This window comes from Panthera tigris, chromosome B3 (genome assembly GCF_018350195.1).
Source record: "Panthera tigris isolate Pti1 chromosome B3, P.tigris_Pti1_mat1.1, whole genome shotgun sequence".
NCBI lineage: Eukaryota > Metazoa > Chordata > Mammalia > Carnivora > Felidae > Panthera > Panthera tigris.
This window is the reverse complement of record NC_056665.1, coordinates 121,802,731-121,823,600: the sequence shown is the minus strand read 5'-3', so window position 1 is coordinate 121,823,600 and position 20,870 is coordinate 121,802,731. Positions and strand designations below refer to the sequence as shown.

Below are 20,870 nucleotides of genomic sequence, written 5' to 3'. Positions count from 1 at the left end.
TGAAGGAAACAATCAGCAAAACTAAAAGGCAACCGATGGAATGGGAGAAGATATTTGCAAATGATGTGTAAGATAAAGGGTTAGTATCCAAAATCTATAAAGAACTTATTAAACTCAACAACCAAAAAATAAATAACCCAGTAAAGAAATGGGCAAAAGACATGAATAGACACTTCTCCAAAGAAGACATTCAGATGGCGAACCGACACATGAAAAAATGCTCAGCATCACTCATCATCCAGGAAATACAAATCAAAACTACAATGAGATACCATCTCACACCTGTAAGAATGGCTAAGATTAACAACTCAGGCAACAACAGATGTTGACAAGGATGCAGAGAAAGAGGATCTCTTTTGCACTGCTGCTGGGAATGCAAACTGGTGCAGCTACTCTGGAAAACAATATGGAGGTTCCTCAAAAAATTTAAAATAGAACTACCCTAAGACCCAGCAATTGCACTACTAGGAATTTATCCAAGGGATACAGGTATGCTGTTTCAAAGGGACACATGCACCCCAATGTTTATAGCAGCACTATCAACGATAGCCAAAGTATGGAAAGAGCCCAAATGTCCATCGATGGATGAATGGATAAAGAAGATGTGGTATATATACATACAATGGAGTATTACTCGGCAACCAAAAAGAATGAAATCTTGCCATTTGCAACTATGTGGATGGAACTAGAGAGTATTATGCTAAGTAAAATTAGTCAGAGAAAGACAAATATCATATGACTTCACTCATATGAGGACTTTAAGACACAGAACAGATGAACACAAGGGAAGGGAAGCAGAAATAATATAAAAACAGGGAGGGGGACAAAACATAAGAGACTCTTAAATATGGAGAACAAACAGAGGGTTACTGGAGGGGTTGTGGGAGGGAGGATGGGCTAAGTGGGTAAGGCGCATTAAGGACTCTAGTCCTGAAATCATTGTTGCACTATATGCTAACTAATTTGGATGTGAATTAAAAAAATAAAAATAAATTTAAAAAAAAAAAAAAGATGTGTGGAGGGTCCATGTCACATATTCAGCACATGCACATGAGAAAACCACATGAGCCTCGAGAGAGAGCAACTCCAAAAGACTAGGATTAACAGTACCCAGTGCACATATAGGCCCATTGCACCAGCCAGATTGGAAAATCCAATAATTCTGGAGGCACTTGTTATAATCCCCAGGAGGGCCTTGCCTCAGTAATGGGGAATATCCCAAACTAAACACTGCTCCATTCCCATCCAACAAATATTAAAAGAAAGGCTTGAAAAAGAATCAAACTGTTTCCAAGTAACTGAACTGTGTGTCCCAGAACAAAGCTCAAGAGTATAAGAATACGAAGGGCACCTGGGTAACTCAGATGATTAAGTGTCTGACTTCCTCTCAGGTCATGATCTCACAGTTTGTGGGTTCAAGCCCCACATTGGGCTCTGTGATGACAGCTAGCTCAGAACCTGGAGGCTGCTTTGGTTCTGTGTCTCCTTCTCTCTCTCTGCCCCTCCCCCACTTGTTCTCTCTCTCTCTCTCTCTCTCTCTCTCTCTCTCTCTCTTTCTCTCTCAAAAATAAATAACACATTAAAAAATAAAAAATAAAAAGAATACAAAAACATCTAACACCCAAAAATATAAAGGTACAACAATGTCTAGCACCTAATAAGAAATTGCCAGGTATGCAAAGAAGAAAAATACAAAATGAGAGGAAATCCAACCAATCAAAACCATCTCAGAGCCTCAGCAATAAGACAACAAAAAGAATTAAAAGGCATTCAAATTGGCAAGGAAGTCTTCAACCCAAAAGACTCCACCAAAAAATTGCTAGAACCAATATATGAATTCACCAAAGTTGCAGGATATATCAATGTACAGAAATCTGTTGCATTTCTATACACCAATAATGAAGCAGCAGAAAAAGAAATCAGGGAATCAATCCCATTTACAATTGCACCAAAAACCATAAGATACCTAGGAACAAACCTAACCAAAGAGGTAAAAGATCTAAACTTTGGAAACTATGAAACCCTTAGGACAGAAATTAAAGAGGACACAAAGAAGGGAAAAACATTCCATGCTCATGGACTAGAAGAACAAACCTTGTTAAAATGTCTATACTACCCAAAGCAATCTACACATTTAATGTAATCCCCATCAAAATACCACCAGCATTCTTTCCACAGCTAGAACAAACAATCTTAAAATTTGTATGGAACTACAAAAGACCCCAGATGGCCAAAGTAATCCTTAGAAAAAAAGCAAAGCTTTAGGCATCATGATTCTAGACTTCAAATGATATTACAAAGCTGTAGGCAGCAAGATAGTATGGTACCAGCACAAAAACAGATACATAGATCAATGGAACAGAATAGAAACCCAGAAATGAGTCCACAACGATATGGTCAACTCATATTTGACACAGCAGGAAAGACTATCCAATGGACATAAGACAGTCTCTTCAACAAATGGTGTTGGGAAAGCTGGACAGCAACATGCAGAAGAATGAAACTGGACCACTTTCTTACACCATACACAAAAATAAATTCAAAATGGATGAAAGACCTAAATGTGAGACAGGAAACCATCAAAATCCTAAAGGCACAGGCAACAATCGGTTTGACCTTGGCCATAGCAACTTCCTACTAGACACATTGCTGGAGGCAAGGGAAACAAAAGCAAACATGAATTATTGGGACTTAATCAAGATTGAAAGCTTCTACACAGCAAAGGAAATAATCAACAAAACAAAAAGGCAGCCTACAGAATGGGAGAACATATTTGTAAATGACTTATGGAAAAAGGGTTAGTATGCAAAATCTATAAAGAACTCATCAAACTCAACACACAAAAATCAAATAATCTAGTTAAGAAAGGGGCAGAAGACATGAATAGTCATTTTTCCAAAGAAGACATCCAGATGGCTAACAGACACATGACAAGATGCTCAACATCACTCATCATCAGGGAAATACAAATTAAAACCACAATGAGATACCACCTCACACCTGTGAGAATCGCTAGAATTGACAAAACAAGAAACAACAGGTGTTGGCAAGGATGTGGAGAAAAGGGAACCCTCTTGCACTGTTGGTGGGAATGCAAACTGGTGCAGCCACTGTGGAAAACAGTATGGATGTTCCTCAAAAAGTTAAAAATAGAACTACCCTATAATCCAGCAATTACACTACCAGGTATTTACCCAAAGGATACAAAAATACAGATTTGAAGGGGTACGTGCATCCCAATGTTTACAGCAGCACTATCAGCAATAGCCTAATTATGGAAAGAGCTCCAATGTCCATCAACCGATGAATGGATAAAGAAGATGTGGCATATATGTATACACAATGGAATATTACTCAACTATCAAAAAGAATAAAATATTGCCTTTTGCAATGACATGGATAGAGCTAGAGTGTATTATGCTAAGTGAAATAAGTCAGAGAAAAACAAATACCATTGGATTTCACTCATATGTGGAATTTAAGAAACAAAACAGATGAGCATATGGGAAGGTGGGGGAGAAGAGAGAGGAAACAAACCAAAAGAGACTCTTAATGATAGAGAACAAACTGAGGGTTGATGGAGGGAGGTGGGTGGGGAATGGATAGGTGATGGGTATTAAGGAGGGCACTTGTTTTGATGAGCACTGGGGTGTTGCATGTTAAGTGATGAACCACTGAATTCTATTTCTGAAGCCAATATTGCACTGTATGTTAACTAACTAGAATTTAAATAAAAATTTGAAATAAATAAGTGAAGAAACAAAAACACAAAAAACTCAGAACTAAAAATGAAAGTTAATAAAATATAATTTTAAAAAACCAGAAGTGAAACCTATATTAGCATTAGTAGGGAAGGACCTTAAAACCAGTTGTAACTGCATTTCATTTGTCCAAAGTTAAGCAGACACAAAAACAATATTTAAAAAAAAAAAAATAGAGTGAGATCCAAATGAAAATTCTAGAGATAAAACTGTAATGTGTGATGTACAAAATGTGTGGATGAGATTAATTGTAGATTAGACACGGTAGAAAAAAACATTAGTAATCCTGAAGACCTAGCAGTAGAAACTATTCAAAACAAAATACACAGGGGTGCCTGGGTGGCTCAATCATTTAAGCATGCAACTCTTGATTATGGCTTAGGTCATGATCTCATAGTTCATAAGATCAAGCCCCACATCAGGCTCTGCACTGACACCATGGAGCCTGCTTGGGATTCTCTCTTTCCCTCACTCTCTGCCCCTCCTCCACTCATGAGAGGAAGAGAGAATCCCAAGCAGGCTCCATGCTGTCAGCGCAGAGCCCGACGTGGGGCTTGATCTCATGAACCATGAGATCATGACCTGAGCCAAAATCAAAAGTCAGACACTTAGCCAACTGAGCTGCTCAAGTGCCCCTGAAAAACAAAATTATAAAAAAAAAAACACACACACAAAGAAAAAAGAATTTTTTTTTAAATGGAGAGAACATCATTGATCTATCAGACAAATTCAAGCAGCCCAGTAAACACGTGGTTGGGAGTCTCCAAAGGAGAGGATATAGGAGAGGGTAGGAAAAAAAATACATGAAGAAATAATGGCTGAAATTTTTTCAAATTTGATTTTCTAAAAAAACTATAAACCAACAGATCGAAGAATCTCAAAAAGCTCCAAACATAAGAAACATGAAGGAAACCACCTAATGGAATTGTTCAAAATCAGTGACAAAGAGAACACTCTTAGAAGTATCCAGAGAAAAAGACACATTATGGACAGAGGAACAAACATAAGAATGACAGCAGATTTCTCTCTGGCAACAATACAAGCAAAAGCCAGTAGAGCAACATTTCTGAAAGCAGTGAAAGAGGGGCGCCTAGGTGGCTCAGTCAGTTAAGCGTCTGACTTCAGCTCAGGTCATGATCCCACAGTCCATGAGTTGGAGCTCCACGTCGGGCTCTGTGCTGACAGCTCAGAGCCTGGAGCCTGCTTCAGATTCCGTGTTTCCCTCTCTCTCTGCCCCTTCCCCTCATGCTCTCTCTCTCTCTCTCAAAAATAAACATTAAAAAATAATAATAAAAATTTGAAAGCAGTGAAAGAAAACCCAGAATTCTAGAATTCTATACCCACCAAAAACAAAGATAATATTAAAACTCTCTCAGGAATATATAAAAGCTCAGAGAATTCATCTTCCTGTACAGCAAAAAATGTTAAATAAATTCCTTCAGGTAAAAGGAAAATGATACAGGAGAGAAATACGGATCTATGGAGGAAAAGAGGCTAGAAATAGTAACTTCATTGGTAAATATACAAGAATCTTTTCTTATACTCTAACTCTTTAAAAGATAAGCAATTGCTTAAACAAAAATAATAAAGTAATGTGGAGTTTACAACATATGTAAAAGCATAATGTATTACATCAATAGCAAAAGGCTAGGAAGAAAAAATGATAGTATACTATTATAAGATTTTTATACTCTGTGATGTGGTATAATATCACTTGAATGCAGAATGTGAAGAATTAAAAATGTATGCTGTAGGGGTGCCTGGGTGGCCCAGTCAGTTGAGCGTCCGACTTTAGCTCAGGTCACAAACTTGCATTCATGAGTTCGAGCCCCACATCAGGCTCTGTGCTGACAGCTCAGAGCCTGGAGCCTGCTTTGGATTCTGTGTCTTCCTCTCTCTCTGCCACTTCTCCACTCACACTGTCTCTCTCTCTCTCTCTCTCTCTCTCTCTCTCAAAAATAAACAAACATTAAAAAACATTTTAATTAAAAAAATGCACATTTTTAATTAAAAAATGTATGATGTAAACTGATACAATCACTAAAATAATAAAAAAAAAGCAATAAAGGAAATAAAATAGAACCATAAAAAATATCCAATCTAAAAGGCAGGGAAAACAAGAAATAAAGAGCAAATAGGACAAATAGAGAACAAGATGAAAGACGTAAATCTAACCATACCAATAATCCACTAAATATTAATGGTTTAAACACCCCAGTTTAAAAGCCAGAGATTGTCAATTTGGATAAAAAAAGAAAGACTTGATTATATGTTGCCTATAAGAAATGCTCTTTAAATATAAAAATACCAATAGGTTAAATGTATAAGGATGGGGAAAGATATATCATGCCAACACTAATTAAAATAAAGCTGGAATGCCTATGTTTATATCAGACAAGAAAATTTCTATCCAAGATGGTGTCACAGTCGAATTCTACCAAACATTTAAGCAGGAAATATTACCATTTCACTCAAACTCTTCCAGCAAGTTGAAGACAGAATACTTCCCAACTCATTCTATGAGACCAGCATTGCCCCAATATCAAAACCAGACATTAAATACAAGGGGGGTGGGAAGGAGCTACAGACCAATGTTAATTGTGAACATAGATGTAAAAATTCTTTTTAAAAAAATTAGCTAATCAAATCCAATAATTTAATAAAAGGCTCTGTTCTCATTACATCCTATCAAGTGGTGCACAATTTTGATTTGTCTCCCTACAGGCAATGTTAATTTTCATCACTTCTTTAAGATAGTTATCCACCTGGCTTCCTCACTCAAAGCTACTTATTTTTATAAGTAGCATGTGAGGAAGCACTACCAAATTTTAGAAATAACCGTTTCTTTACAAATTCTCAATTTATTCATCTTGTTTGTTTTTGTGCACTTGGACTCACGAATGTCTGCTTTTTTCAATAGATCACAATCCGTTATTATCATTGTTTAACAGCCTCCCTGAGGTATTCTGACCCATAATAAACTACACATGTACAATCTCATATTTTTTGATATATGTATACATTCATGAAACTATCATCATAATCAAGCTGGTAAGCATATCCATCACTCCCCAGTGTCCTTTGGTCAAGCCCCATCCCTCTATATACTTTCCATCTCCAGACAACCACCACTCTGCTTTCTTTCAGTAGTCAAGAATTTTCTTGAGTTTTATATAAGTGAAATCATACAGCATATACTTTTTTTTTGGTCTAGACTTTTTCACTCAACATAATTTTTTGAGATCCATTTTGTTGCTGCATGTTATCAACAATTTATTGTTGATTTTTCTTACTGAGTAGTATTCTACTGTATGAATGTATCAAACTTCTTTATTCGTTCGTGTGCTGATGCACATTTGGGTTGTTTGCAGTTTAGGAGTACCAATAAAGCTGCTATAAACATTCATGTACAAATCTCTGCTCAGACATATGCTTTCATTTCTCATTAAATTAGAAATGTAATGGTCAAATTGTGTGACACGTATATGTTTAACTTTTTAAGAAATTAAACTGTTTTCTAAAGTGGTTGTGCCATTTTACATTCCCACCAGTGTGGAAGAGCTCCTCGACATCCCCCAACGCTCGGTGTAAGAAGTCTTTCTCATTTTGGTCATTCTCATACATGTGTAATGATATTCCATTATGGTTTAAATTTGTGTTTCCCTAAGACTCATGTGTTAAGCATCTTTTCATGTGCTTATTTGCCATCTCTACATCTTCTCTGGTCAAATGTCTGTCCAAATCTCGTCTGTTTTTTAATTGGGTTATTTGTTGGTTGTTTTTTTTTTTATAACTGAGTTACAGAGTTCTTCATATATTCCACACATAAGTACTTTATCAGATATACGATTTGCATATGCTTTCTCTCAGTCTGTAGCTTGTCTCTCCTTTCTCTTAACAACATCTTCCAAAAAGAAGTCATTTTTCATTTTGATAAAGTAAAATTCACCACTTTTTCCTTTACGGATCATACTTTTGGCATTGTACACCTAAGAAATCTTTGCCTATCCCAAACTACAGCCATTTTTCTATGCTTTCTCCTAGAATTTTTATATTTTTAGGTTTTTACATTTGGGTATGTGATCTATGTGGAATCAGTTTTCGTATGTAGTAGGAGGTATGGATCAAAGTTCAATTCTGCATCAGAATATCTAATAGTTCTAGCACTTTTGTTGGAAAAAAATCTTTCTAAACTGAATTGCCTTTGCACCATTGTGAAAAATTAATTGTTCATATATGTGTGGGTCTATTTTTGGACTCTCTAGTCTGTTCCATAGATCAGTTTGTCTGTCTTTACACCAATACCACACTGTCTTGATTACTATAGGTTTATAGTAAGTCTCGAAATCAAACAGTATTCACCCTCTAACTTTGTTCTTCTTCAGTGTTATTTTTCAGCACTGATTCCAAAACCCTCTGCATCCCCATATGAACTTCAGAATCAGCTTGTCAATTTATACACAAAAGCCTGATAGGATTTTGACTGGGATTCCCATGAATCTATAGATTTATCTGGGGAGAATGGACATCTTAGCAATATTGAGTCTCCCTACCCATGAATATAATACACCCCTCTCCATTTATTAGGTCTTTTTAAAATTTTCTCTCAGCAATGTTTTAATTCATATATATCACTTTAGAAATTTGTCCTAAGAAATTAATCTAAGACATGGAAAACAGTCCATGTACAAAGATGTTCAGCACAGTGTTAGTTATAGTGGAAAAACATATGTAGACGCATCCTGAAAGTGGGAAAAAGGAAAAGCTAAGTAAATCAGGTAACAGTCACACAGTGAGTTAAACTGCTTTTAAATGGACTACAGGACAACATGGAAAATACTAAGGATAACAAGTTAAGTGAGAAAAACAGTTCATCATATTGATAGGATACTGTGGATGTAACAGAACAGTATTAGAAGGTATATAAAAATCATGATGAGTTTGATTTGGTGAAATTATAGGTAATTGCTTCTTGAATCTCTAAATTTGTTAACATAATTATTGATTTAATAATTGCTTTTCTATTTTTAAATTAAGAAATAATTCACATACCATAAAAGTCACCATTTTAAACTATATAGTACAATGTTTTTTTACTATATCCAATAAGTTGTACAACTGTCACCTCTACCTAATTCTAGAACATTGTTTTATGTTTATAAACCAATTATATTTTTTTAGCCCCACTTCATGTATTTGTGAAGTCCTGAGTCTTTGCAATGAAAAAATTTCTGTCTTCAATCAGTCTATCGTACTCATTAATAGATGATAAACGTTGTGAACATCCAAGTATGTACAAGTATCTTATCATCTAATGTTTTACTAACATCTAATAATGTATATTAAAATGAGGATCAAATTTAAGGTGCCAAATGACCTGTCAGCATAATGGAAGCACAAATAGGTCCTTGATTTATAATTTTCACATATTATTCTCCATAATCATTCTTTCTGTTTGAATTACTGACTCACTCTACCAGCATAGAATATAAGCTGCTAAAAAACAAAATGTTGGTCACCACACACTCCGTACTACGGGTCCTCAGTAGTAAATGCACAGTCCTTTACAGTGCATGAAACCTTTCACACACATTACCTCACCTGATCCAGGTAAGAGCCCTTGAAGGGGGTGGGGGAGCATACTATTGTTCTCCCCATTGCACAGATGAGGGAACTGAGGCTCAAAACAGTTAGGGGTCTTGCCCGGATTACTGAGCCAGTAAGCAGTATATCCAGGGTTTGAGTCACTGTTGTACAATTCCAAAACCTGTCTCCTACTAAATTCTCCCGCCCCCCCAAACACACTGTTAAATATTCCTCATGGATTAGAAGGAAACTCCAGGCAGCCAGTGCCTGCTATGGGCCCTCAGCATTGCCCTCCCTATGTGCTCACAATCCCCCAACTCCCACCCCTTGCTGAGCCTCAGCTATTTCCCACAGCCAGGCCACATGGCCACCACAGGGCTTGATCATGTCTGGGCTCCCAGGAGCTGTTCCAGTAAGCCAGCTACAACACTAAGACCAGGAACAAATTCATGAAGTCACGGAGGCCTGGAAAGCACCAGTCATACAGAAATCAGAGAACTATTGAGTGAAGGAAGTGAGCAAGGCCCAAGAAGCATAAGTTCTCAGTGCGGCAAATGGACAAGGCCACCGGCTTGTGCAGCCCAAGGAGGCAGGCCCAGGAAGGGGCAGGACACTGGCCACAGTGGGAAAGGAGGACAACCTTCACTGATAACCCTCCAAAAGTCTCCAGGGCCTTCGGCATGAAATTCAAACTCCTACCTGGGCCAACCAGGCCCAGCACGATGCAGCCCAGACGCCTGCCAGCTTCATCTCTTGCCCTCCCCTCATCAGCTATCCCCCAACCCAGCGCACCATACTCTGCCTCCCCCCCCTCCCCAGCCTTTGCACAGGACACTCCACAATCTCACCATGCCTCACTTCTTTTCACCTGTCAAAACCCTCTTCGGCCTGGACCCAGGCCTCTCTCCCCATCCCCCCTTTCCTCCCAGTCCCAGCCTGGCCCCTTCCACTCTCTTCCCCGCCAGCTGCCAGTCCCTCGTTCTTACAGATGCAGCTACCGCCTCCCCCATCACAGAACTAACAGCAGAGCCCAGAGTTCCAGCCCCAGTGTGGCTCAGCCTTCCATTCGTCTGTGCCTCCCTGGGACAAAGCCGGGCCCAACCCATGCTGCACCTCTGTGGCTATGATCATAGGCTCTGCTCTAGATGACAAACAGCAGGGAAGCAACTGCACACATGGCCAGGTTGCAACCAGACCAGGCTGGGCCCAAGGTGAGAGGCCCAGGGCAACAGAGCTTCCAAATGTGAGGGATGATGCTGGAGCCATCTTCCAAGGAGGGCAGCCTCCTTCCCATAGTCCTCATCCCTTTCTCAGGGAGCAGATAGACCCCAAGAAGGCCTCCTCGAGGGTCTGAAGCAGAGGTTTTATTCTCTGCAACCAGGCAAGACTGAACTCAGTGATGATTCACTCAACAGAAGCCACACGCCCATCACCACACAGCACCCAGGCAGCCCTCCCCACCGCTGCCATTCCTTAAAAACTCTCCAAGGGGGCTCTGGACACCGCTGCCATCAGGAAATGCCACTCTACCAGGAGGCAAGGTCAAATAATGCCAGGGGCAGACCATTCATCCTGCAGGAGTCACCCCTGGCCAGACTCCCAGGACGATCTTGGACTCCTCCAACTCTCCAGGCCTCCCTGTCAAGGCCACCCAAAGGGAACCACTACCGACAGCCTGCGCAGCTACACTAAGGCATGGAAGTAACCACAGCACAGCTTTCGGGTCTGGGCTCTGACTGGGCCCTGCCGTCTAAGCCCATAGGAGAAATGGGTGTGAGGGACAGGGCTGGCACCAGCTGGGCACTGACACCCAGTCTGCAGACTAGGAACACACTGGCATAAGGGAACAGGGACCGTCTAGGGGAGATGTTATAGCAATGTTCCGATCGGAGGAGAAACCAGGCAAAATGGTCACCAGGACCCCATTTGGCAGCTGGCCCTCGGAGAACCACAGCAGGCCTCCAGGGTTTCGTCACATGTCCGAAACCAAAGCAAACTTCTGTGAAGTAGGACATCCAGAAGAGCAGGCATTGACAGACCTGGCACCATCTCACACCTGATTATTGGTACTGCGGGAATTTTCATCACCAAATTACAAATTCCTAGAGTACTGCAAACCCAGAAGATCGCAGAGCATTCAACAGGGAAGGACAAGAGCAGGTGTCTAAATTCTGCAGAGGGGGTGACTATCTAGCAAGAATCTAAAAGGACAATAAAATAAAACTTAATGTTTAGATTAAGTTACTAATATTCATTTACTATTTACTAGGTGTTAGGTTCTCATCTAAGCACTTTATATGTGTGTTATCTTATTTCACTCCATAACCACCCCATAAGGTAGGCACAATTATTATCACCTATTTTACAGATGAAGCAGCAATGGCTCAAAGAAGTTACATCGCCCAGCCAAGGGCACATAGCTAACTGGTGGCAGAGCTGGGATCTGAACCCAGGTAGTGTGACTTTAAGACCGCAACGCTCCCTAGCAACAGTGAAACACTTATTAGAATACCTAGCTCAATGAGAAGAAAAGGTTCCAAACCAGAACTCAAGAACCCTGGATTCCGGACCAATTCTGCCTCTAACTTACCACTCCTACTGTACAAGTCCTGAACAAATCCTCCCAGCTTTCTGGACCTCAGATGGCCTATTTGTAAAATGAGAGGTTGGACAGCAGCAGCAATAGCGTGGGTGGCATACATGTCTCCCCCCTATTACCATACCCATGGCTCACATCAGACATCAGCGACCAACCACAACACACATTCACTGAGCCCACGTGAAGACATGCTCATTCTCTACGCTGCGGTCAGACAACCACTACCTACAACTGGAGTCAGCAAATGAAATGCATTTGCCTTCCCAGAGCTAGATTGTTTCTAAGGTGTCTTCCGACTCTCAGAATTTACAAGTGTGTTACTGGAGTTCTAAAGGCAAAACTTTAATTCTAGTCCCACTGCAACCAGATCATCATTACACCTCAGTCTTCCATCTGCAAAATGGACATTATGTTACACATGGCCAGCTCTACTTCTTTCATCTTTAGGATAAACAACGCCCCAAGCCAATGCCTGATCTGTGTTATACAGACTGTATCTGCTCTCAACATGGTCCTGCCAGGCCCCTTTCCTCTGCTCCTGTAAGGGAACCCGATAAAGAGGAGATCCAAGGCCATGGCAGGATAACATGACAGGATGAAGGGATACAGGTTCCTTTGCATTAAGCACTGTGTTTCCAGAAAGTTCCAAATACACACTAGAGGTGATAATACCGGAAATTATCCGTCGTTGCCACCTTGGCAGGAGTTTCTTTACCTGTCCGTTTTTCCAGCCTCGGCAACTGAGAGAACAGAGTTCTATGAAATGGGATACGTTCCAAATATAGGTTCTGTTTCAGAGAAGGCCACCCTAAAAAGAAAGTTGTAGGAGGGGGCATTTGGGGAGGGCAGCTGCTAGTGGCTGAGAAGGCTTCATGAATAAAACATGCATCACAGCTGCCAAGGATACTTGCATTTTAATAGAGAACAGAGTTTTAGGCCAAAGGAATTAATCTCTAATGGTAGAATTACAAGCATCAGCAATGATTTAGGGAGGTATTAAGCAAAGAAAGTTGTTCCAGCATCCCTGAAATCCCAACAAATGAACTGATGTGAGTGCGCAAGCCCTCAGCAAACATTGAATGTGCTGCAAATTTAAGGGATTAATAATATTATTACTGGCAACTTGTGACTCTGCCTGCCAGTGAGCAAGCCTGCCACCACACAGACAAATCCAGATGCCCACAGGAGCCCAGGACATGCACTCTTTGGTCTGGAAAGCATCCATTTGGGAACCTAGTTGCCAGAAAAACTGAAGAGAACCCTTCTCTCCATCTGCCCCTTAATCACACACACTGAGAAGATGCATAATTAATTTGTTCTCAACAGTTGCTCTGTGGCTAGAAGAGCGAGGGCATTTCTGGAATGGCAATTACAGACAAGAAGAATAAATGTTAGGCCACAAGCAGAATAACATATCCAGCCAGCCTGCTTCCCCTCCCTTCTCCATCATCCCTGTTCAGGCCATGGGCTTGGGTCGTGGACAGGAGTCTTTTTCATTTTCTCACAGCCTTGAGATCTTGGGGGCTGGTAGCAAGGAAGAGAAAGCAAGATCCTCGATACAGGGAAGGAGGCCTCACTCTGACCTCAGAAAGAGGGAACACGTGCAAAGCACATGTGCAACGTCAAGGTCAGTGGTAGGAGCATTTGGCGGGACAACATAACACATATAGGAATTAGAAGAAATTAAAGAACTCTCACTAATTTCATGCATTGTGATAATGAGGGGAATACTTAGAAAACATCAGCTATTAGAGATACACGCTGAAATTACAGGTGAAATGGCATGATTTCTGCAATTTAAAATTCTTCAGCAGAAAAAAAATAAGTGAAAGAATTATAGCAACATATTTTAGATCTAGGTGCCAGGGTTCATCATATTTCCTACTTTTTAATTGCATTTGAATTTTCATACAGGAGTTTTTTTGTTTTTTTTTTTTTTTAAGGTTCAAAGACAGATCCTAACTAGCCTGCTGTTCTTAACCCTTCCTTGTGGCCGAGAAACCCTATGTTCTTCCCAAGCCGGCCTCTCCCGCCTCATTTTGTACCACTCGTCCTGTGATTCACTCTACTCCATCCCATTGGCCTCCTTTCAGGGCCCTGAACAAGCCAAGCTCATTCCCATCTCAAGGCTTTTAGGCTGCAATCTTCTCAGAGGGCCAGCTTCATGGGCACGTGACCAGTGCAGCCACACTTGGAAGGCCTACCCTTGGGGGTGCCTGGGTGGCTCAGTCGGTTGAGCGTCCGGCTTCGGCTCAGGTCATGATCTCACAGTTTGTGAGTTCGAGCCCCGTGTCGGGCTCTGTGCAGACAGCTCGGAGCCTGGAGCCTGTTTCGGATTCTGTGTCTCCCTCTCTCTCTGCTCCTTCTCCCGCTCGTGTTCTCTGCTCTCTCTCTCTGTCTCTCTCTCTCAAAAATAAACATTAAAAAAAATTAAAAAAAAAAAAAAAAGGAAGGCCCACCCTTGGAAGGACCCCACACTCATGGTTTAATGTGGAAGACAAAATACTGCCTGCACCCCAACAAAGATGCCCACCACCTACTCGCTGAAACATGTGACCATATTACCTATGCGGCAAAGGGGAAGTAAAGTTGCAGATGAAGTTAAGGTTGCTGATAGCTGACCTTGAGCTAGAGAGATGACCTCAGATGATTAGGTGGTTCTTTCAAGTGGAAGAGGGAAGTGGAAAAAGAGAACCAGAGAGCCGGCAGCAGGAGAAGGACTTGGCCGGATGTTGCCAGCTTTGAAGATGGAGAATGGGGGCCATGAGCCAAGGAATGCAGGCAAGAAAAACAAGTGAGTTCTCCCCAAGAGACTCCAGAAGGAACACGGCCCTGCTGACGCATTCATTTTAGTCCAGAGAGAAGCTTTTCAGACTTCTGACCTCCAGAACCGTAAAGGAATAAAGTAGTATTTTATGCCACTAAGTTTGTGGTAGTTTGTTATAGCAGCAGTAGGAAACCAATACAGTAGCTGGCTTGAAATTCTTCATTTTATCTTTGAATTTGTGTTTTGCAAATGAAGCCAGATGGGACAAAGCAGCAGGCCCCAGGGGGACTCAGCTCCCACACACAGTCCCACCTCCCCAGCGAGTTCTTGGCTGACCACACCCCACCCCAGCCCTGTGCCCTGGTTGCACACAGTCTCCCCACCACACAGCCAAGCTGCTTCTCCACTCACAGTGGCAATCATGTCACACTGGTGGAGAAGACCTGCATTCTGCCACTATCCTCTGTCCCCGCTGGGGGCTTGAGTGTAAGTTTAGGCAGGGTAGACTCACGCACACGGCACACAGTATCCCTCCCCAATTTAGACCAGCTTCACCAGGGCAAGTTCAACAGGAGACTCAGCAGGGATCCCTCACCCACCCCCAACCCAGACCCTGAGCACATCCCAGCACTGAGGCAGCAATCTCTTGGGGGCTGCCCATTCATGGTGTGTTGGGGCTGCAGGGCCACGGAAAGGGGAGACTAACTTCCCCACCCCCAGCCGGAAACCCAAAGCCCCATTTTGCACTAAGCCCTATAAATGAGGCAGCCCGTCCTGCCTCTTCCGGCAACAATGCTCTCTCTGCTCTTCACCTGCTGCTCTTCCATCACTTTCCCGTGTCAACTGGAAAACCTACACCAGAAACCCCTTCCCCAGCCCAGCTTTGGTCGCTCTTTATTCCATGACCACAGTTTATCTCTTTTTGGACATTCAGCAAGAGCCAACATTATCTTGTTTACTTAACTCACTGATGCACTAAAAAAAGCCCACTGTGTGCCAAGCACTGTTTTAAGTGCTGAAGATACAGCAGCAAGCAGAACAGACACCTGCCCTCCTGGAAAGGATGTTCTCATGAGTTCCACCGCTGTTAAATATCTCCTATCCCCTCAAGAATAGACCACCGTATACCTAACACCTCGCACAGTGCCTGGCCCATAGCAGGTGTTCAATTAAAATTTGCTACGTAATTGGCTGTGTGAACAGTGAGTGGCTTAGGTGCTCTGCACTGTGATCAGGCAGAGCCTGGAGACATCCCTCTTCGTCCTACAGAGTGTGGGGCATGGGATCTGAGGGTGAGGGAGGGGGCAGTACCCCAGCTTCCGAGACACGTTGCCTTAAATTAGCCTCACATATGTCGCACCATTATCAGTCAACAGTTTATTTGTATATTTAAGTGAAGTTATTCTGCTAATTGGACATATGTCTCACGGTTCTACAAGGAAAAGTCTATTAAAAAGTCTTGCTGTAACAGGCAAGAGCTTTGAGGGTAGTTTTTATTCAGGGACAGGAAGGGAGCTGAGTGGATTTTAATTTGGTAGAAAATAGCTGCTTGGGGCCAAGACAGTGAGAAGCGGGGAAATCAAGAACAGGCTCTTAGATTATTAGTGTGGTTAACAAGCGTCTCCATCAACCTTATAGCTGCAGACTGCCTTCCACCAACTTTATTAGTTATTTCACGGCCTTCCATCTACCCCTGGTATTCTAGCAATTCCCATTTTGGAGACGTGGACGCTGAGGCAGGAGAAATGCATCCCACCCCTGCCAGTAGGAGTTAGGCCTCACAGCCCCTGTGGCCTAACCTCCTGAGTACATGAAGATGTGAGAATTTCGGGGTCAGGAATAAATAGCTCAAAGGGTTTCAGGAACAACAGTAGAGGGCTGAGGGGGTGGGAGAGAAGGCAAGGAAAGCACTGGTTTGTCAAGACTTGACAAATAGCCCAAACTCCCTTGCACAATAAGGAAACCCATGCCTTGGCTGCTGGTCTGGAGGAACCCTTGAAGCTCATCCAGTCCAGATCAGAGAGCCAGGAGTCACACAGTTATAAACACAGGCTTGGGAGCCACACTATTTGTGACTAAATCGAAGACCCTGTAGTGGGTCGAATGGTGGCACTCCAAAAGATATGCCTTTGTCCTAACCCCCTGGACTTGTGATTATGACCTTATTCAGAAAAAAGGACCTCTGTAGATGTAACTACAGAGAATCTCGAGATGAGATCTCTCTGGATTGCCCAGATAGGCCCTAAACCCCATGACAAGTGTCCTCATAAGCAAGAGAAGACAGAGGAAAAGACTGGAGTGATGCAGCCACAAGGCGTGTCTGAAGCCACCAGAAAGAATACGGCCCCACTAGCACCTTGATTTTGGACTTCTGGCTTCCAGAACCGTGAGAGAATAAATTTCTGTTGTCACTGGCCACCCAATTGGTGATAACTTGCTATGGCAATTACAGGAAGCTAATACACCTGCTTACTAGCCACAGACCCTTGGACAAATCACTTAATCTGTTTCTTCATCTGTAAAATGGAGATGATGACAATAGTATCTACCTCAGATTGTCGTGAAGTTAAAAGAGATAATATAGAAAGAACCCTTAGTGCAGTGCCTTTCCCACAGGATTCAATCAATGTAAACACCTGTTGTTAACATCAGAAGCCTGCCTGGGGAACTCATTAAAAATACAGCTTTCCAGGCCTCACCCCAGAATCACTGGAAACAAATCTTTAGAGTACAGAGTCTAGAAATCTGCACTTTATAAGGCTCCTTTATAAGACCCTCAGGGGTCTCTGCACTTTATAAGACCCTCAGGGGTCTCTGATCGTGTGACAAGTTAGAAACCACCAGTGAGCTGTCACATTCCCACTTCCATAACAGACAGAATCTCTTCTGTTTCTGGAAAGCTGCCCTTCCAGATACAGATTTCACAGCTGTCCCTGGTAACCCATTGCAGTACTAAATTACTTTTGCAGTAAGAAAGTCCTAGTTTATGGCATCTCTCATCACGTAGCATCATCCCACTCCCCAGCACTACCCCGTTCCCCAGCACTGTTCAGCACAAGTAGAAAACAGCTGGGTCGTGGTGGAATCACCCAATCCAGGGCAGGAAAGGCAACGGTGTGAGGTTTTCAGTGGGGAAAGCAATAAAGTAATGAGAAGCCCAGCACAGCTAGTCTGAGATGGAGCCTGAGATGGACAAGGGCAGTTTCTCCAGCTGGGGTTCCTCCAGCTCCTGCCCCATTTGATGTAGGCTAACCTTAACATAGCACTATCCCTGAGAAGCAGGGCACTCTGGCCTCCTCCACCCCCCCACAAGAACCAGGAAGCAGGGGCAAGTGGTGATCAGGTCAGTGGCAGGAAGAAGCCAGCCCTGTGTGCCCAGGCAGCCTGTGTAAGGCAAACGAGGAACTGGCTAATGCCATTAATTGCGCTGACCAGTACAGAGAGATGCCCAGCACATGGCAATGGCATCCCATCACCAGAAACACAAGGGCTTATTTTATTTCATTTCAGCTGTGGCCTCTGGAAAGAGATCATGGTTTCTGAGCAGCAGCAAATACCATCCTATCAGGCAGCTTCAAGTCTGAATCAGCCTCAGGAGATAAATAGGGTGAGCTAAGACAAGAGAAGAGCTGGACAGAGTGGCGACACCCAGCAGGGGAAAGACCGAGGCAAGGATGGGTGCAAGCCAGAGTCTGGCCCAGCATCTGCTACAGATGCTGCAGCCTGCTTCTTCAAGGGGTGACCTGGCACCAGCGATAGCGTGCACAAAGACAGTATAAGCAGCAATTTCAGGTGGTACCCAGGGCACTTCTTATTTGCATATGCAGACCCCCAAAAAAGAGACAGCTAGTCTATCAAGCCTGTAATTTTCCTTAGAACAAAACCAAGTAAAGGAAAAAGTCAACAGGATGAAAAATATCATATAAATACATGAATAGTTGGTTACAAAGAAGTACATAGGAAGGCCAACCAATGAATTCAAAATAGTGCTTGCTTCTGCTTTTGTAGGAGGAAGGCTGGAATCAGGGTAGTACCCAGGAGGCTAAAATTGTATGGGTAAGGATTGTTTCTGAAATTATGCAGTGAGTATACGAGTGACCACTAAATTATTTTCTATACCTTTCCTTGGGTCTCATACATTTCACATGCTTTTAAAAATACAAGGGGTATGCAGGTCCATAGGTGGCTGATAAGTCTAGAGCAATCAAGAAGACAACTTGACATTTGCACGCCTTGTCTGAGAACTACAGAGAAGCCACCGCACAGCGAGTGCAACCTCCAGGGAGAACCCCGAGTCAAGCCACATTTCCCTCCAGGGTCCCCAAGGACAGAAGGAGACCCGCCACATCTCTCCCCAGACCATGCCTAGGTCCCAGTTCCTACTTCTGTGGAACTCTTCCCGAATCAGGGCCACTGCAGAAAGTTCTGCAGGTTTGCAATGCAGTACTCAGAAAGGTCTGGGTACACAGAAAGCTAAAAAGGAGGCACTGGCTGCCATTTCAGACTCTGGCTCCCTGTTCCACAGGCCTGGTCCTTAGATGACCCAAGCAGAGCAAATTAAATGCAGCTCATGCTCCTGCAAAAATTATCACAAACTCTGAGAAAGCCAGTCACCAAGACAGCAAGGATTCCATTTCTCTCTTCCTCTTCTGTATAGAAGACTTTCTGACAAATGTTCCAGGATGAGAAATGAAAGCAGCAAAAAGGGGGTCTTAGGGACAGAGTACATGAAAACTCACCAAAAGCTTCCACACCAGGTTTACCGTGCACACACAGAGGAACAGTGGCCCAAGTAGATTACCACTACACCAGAGGAGGCCTTCCTAGGTATGCACTCCACCCTCACCCCCCAAGATGGGTTAGGAGCCCCTCCCATGCAAGGCTCTTACCCTCCCCACCCCCCACTCCTTGGCTGGAAGTTAGCTGCTGTCAGGAGCCAAAGCTGGAATGAAGACAAATCGATCCTTCTGCAACTGGTGATTTCACCCCTGCTTCCCCCACTGGACTGTGAGCAACTGGAGGGCAGAGGTCAAGTCTTATTTCCCTTTACATCTTCTGAGGCTGAGCCTCATGCAAGCCCTGGCACAGAGCAGGCTCAGTTAAGGTTTGTTGAAACAGATGGCTGGAAGAACGGTGAAGACATGTCCTGCTTTGGCCAGGACAGTCCCCAGGTTTCAGAGAATATGCCTGAAGAGCCAGACACTGCTACAGTTCCCCCTGCTGGGCAACAAGATCTTTAAAACACTTCTTGAGTCATCATACCTTCACTAAGCTGGTAGCACACTTATCCTCAAAACTGGCAGTTGTTCCATAGCTTACGAGTTGAAACCCTTTCCCAAAGCAAGGAGCTAGCATCTACGGATTCCTTTGGAGGGTCTATACCTCTCTCCACTAGGAAATGCAAATTCCAAATATTTGTTGAATTAACTCTTTGGTTGGTTGATTAAATACAAAAAGGAATTCCCGGGGCACCTGGGTGGCTCAGACAGTTAAGCATCTGACTCTTGATTTCAGCTCATGATCTCATGGTTTCGTGACTTCCAGCCCTGCATGGAGCTCTATGCTGATAGGGCAGAGCCTACTTGGGACTCTCTCTCTCTCTCTCTCCCTCTGCTCTTCCCCTAATCACACTATCTCTGTCTCTCTCAAAAATAAATAAACTTAAAAAAAAAAAAAAAAGGAATTCCCAGGAGGAGGTTCTATGGCCCTTCTTCCTCCTCCTCTGTGTTTCCAAACCCATCCCAGCAGGACCACAGCCTCAGGGCTCACACCAGGGGAATGGAGCCAGGGGAGAAGCAACTCAGCAGCAGCAGCTGGTTGGCAAGAGTGGCTGCACAGGCGACTTTGGTTACACTTTCTATCCAACTTGGTGCTTTCCCCCAGGTTGCAAATGGATAAACAGGGAGACAACCAGGTGTTAAAGTGCAAAGAACATGAGATCAGGCAAGATCTAGATGTCCAAGTCCAAGCCCAAGATCTGCCACAAAACTGCAGGGTCGGGGTGGGGGGGCACTTAAAGAAATCCTATCACGCCTCTAGACCTTCAGTTCTGTCTGTACATCAGAGGCCTGAGCTAACTCGTGCTGAAAATATCTTTCTCAAGGTCAATGACATAATTATAAATAGAGTTATCCTCCCACCTAAGCCCCTTACTCCA

At 42.9% G+C, this 20,870-nt stretch overlaps 1 protein-coding gene across 3 annotated transcripts in view; it reads right to left on the bottom strand.

Moving 5' to 3' along the window:
* The window catches only part of ADCK1 (aarF domain containing kinase 1), a 149,327-nt gene that overhangs the window by 77,893 nt on the left and 50,564 nt on the right, over nucleotides 1–20,870 (bottom strand). The gene's annotated exons all lie outside the window — the stretch shown is intronic.